Source organism: Trachemys scripta, chromosome 11 (assembly GCF_013100865.1).
Source record: "Trachemys scripta elegans isolate TJP31775 chromosome 11, CAS_Tse_1.0, whole genome shotgun sequence".
In the NCBI taxonomy this organism is placed as follows: Eukaryota; Metazoa; Chordata; order Testudines; family Emydidae; genus Trachemys; species Trachemys scripta.
Window position 1 is genome coordinate 75399661 of NC_048308.1, and position 1436 is coordinate 75401096.

Sequence of the window (1436 nt, forward strand, 5' to 3'; positions counted from 1 at the left end):
CCCCCCCCCCCCCCCCGCACTACTTAACCCAGCACTCAGTGAGCTCAGCTTATAGTAAGGGAGCCTCAGTGCCAGTACCCAATTGGTCTAAAGTGAATTCAGCTCAGCAGCCGGTAACTAGACTCATAATAGAACCAAAATTAGCTCTGATATTCCACAGTGGATGGGGGGGGGGGCAATTTGTGTTTCTGGGGCTCAAAGGGGGCCCATACCATCAGATGCCCATTCCTGCCTCCTCACACTCTCTCTCTACTCACTGGGTTTTGGAACCCATGTCCCTTGTCTAGCGAGGGCTACTTAGTTGATGGTAATTGAAAAGGAGACCACAAAGATCTCTGAGCATCTTAGACATTTCTGCAGCAATATTTAAAGCAGAAAAGTGAAAGCCCCAGACAGACTCCCGTCCATAGGAACAGCTCCCATGAAGAACAACAGAGCCTCATCCAGAGCAGTTGAGGGCTGACTGCTGGATCCTACAGGGAAGGGCAGAGGCTGGCACTAGTGGCGGAGGAAGGACTCCGAGCTTCAGATTTGCTAGGTCTGCATTGCAAGTGAACATCTCAGTATTTACGGTAGCATTGCACGTCTGACTCCAGTCTGTTCATACAGCCAGGGCCGGCTTTAGGCCAATTCCACCAATTCCCCCGAATCGGGCCCCGCGCCTAAGAGGGCCCCGTGCCCAGTGGCAGGGCCGCTGGGGTGGGGGCAAGTGGCCAAGAATCCCTTCCCTGGCTAGAGGCTCCTTTTTAATTTTTACTCACCCGGCAGCGCTCCGGGTCTTTGGCAGCACTTCAGCGTTGGGTCCTTCACTCGCTTCGGCACCACTTCGGCAGCAGGTCCTTTAGTGCCACCAAAGACCTGGAGCGAGTGAAGGACAAACCGCTGAAGACTACAAGTGCCGCCCAGTGAGTACAAGCCCCACATGTTTTTTTACGTGTTTTTTTTTTTTCAGTCATCCCTGCCGGGGCCCCGTCAAAACTGTTCGAATCGGGCCCCGCACTTCCTAAAGCCGGCTCTGCATACAGCTATTGCTGGTTAACTTACAGCAATTTTATCTGAACTGAAACATTCTCCATCCAGCAGCTTCCAACTGAAAGTGAAACCATCGCTGGTAAATTACAGGAATCTCATTTATGGTACACAGAGACAAAAGATTTAAAGAAACACACACATAGTCCTAGGGTGGTGTCATAACTATAAAGGGAAGGGTAACAGCTGTCCTGTGTACAGTACTATAAAACCCCTCCTGGCCAGAGATTCCAAAATCCTTTTACCTGTAAAGGGTTAAGAAGTTCAGGTAACCTGGCTGACACCTGACCCAAAGGACCAATAAGGGGACAAGATACTTTCAAATCTTGGTGGAGGGAAGGCTTTTGTTTGTGCTCTTTGTTTTGGGGGTTGTTCGCTCTTGGGACTAAGAGGGACCAGACATCAAT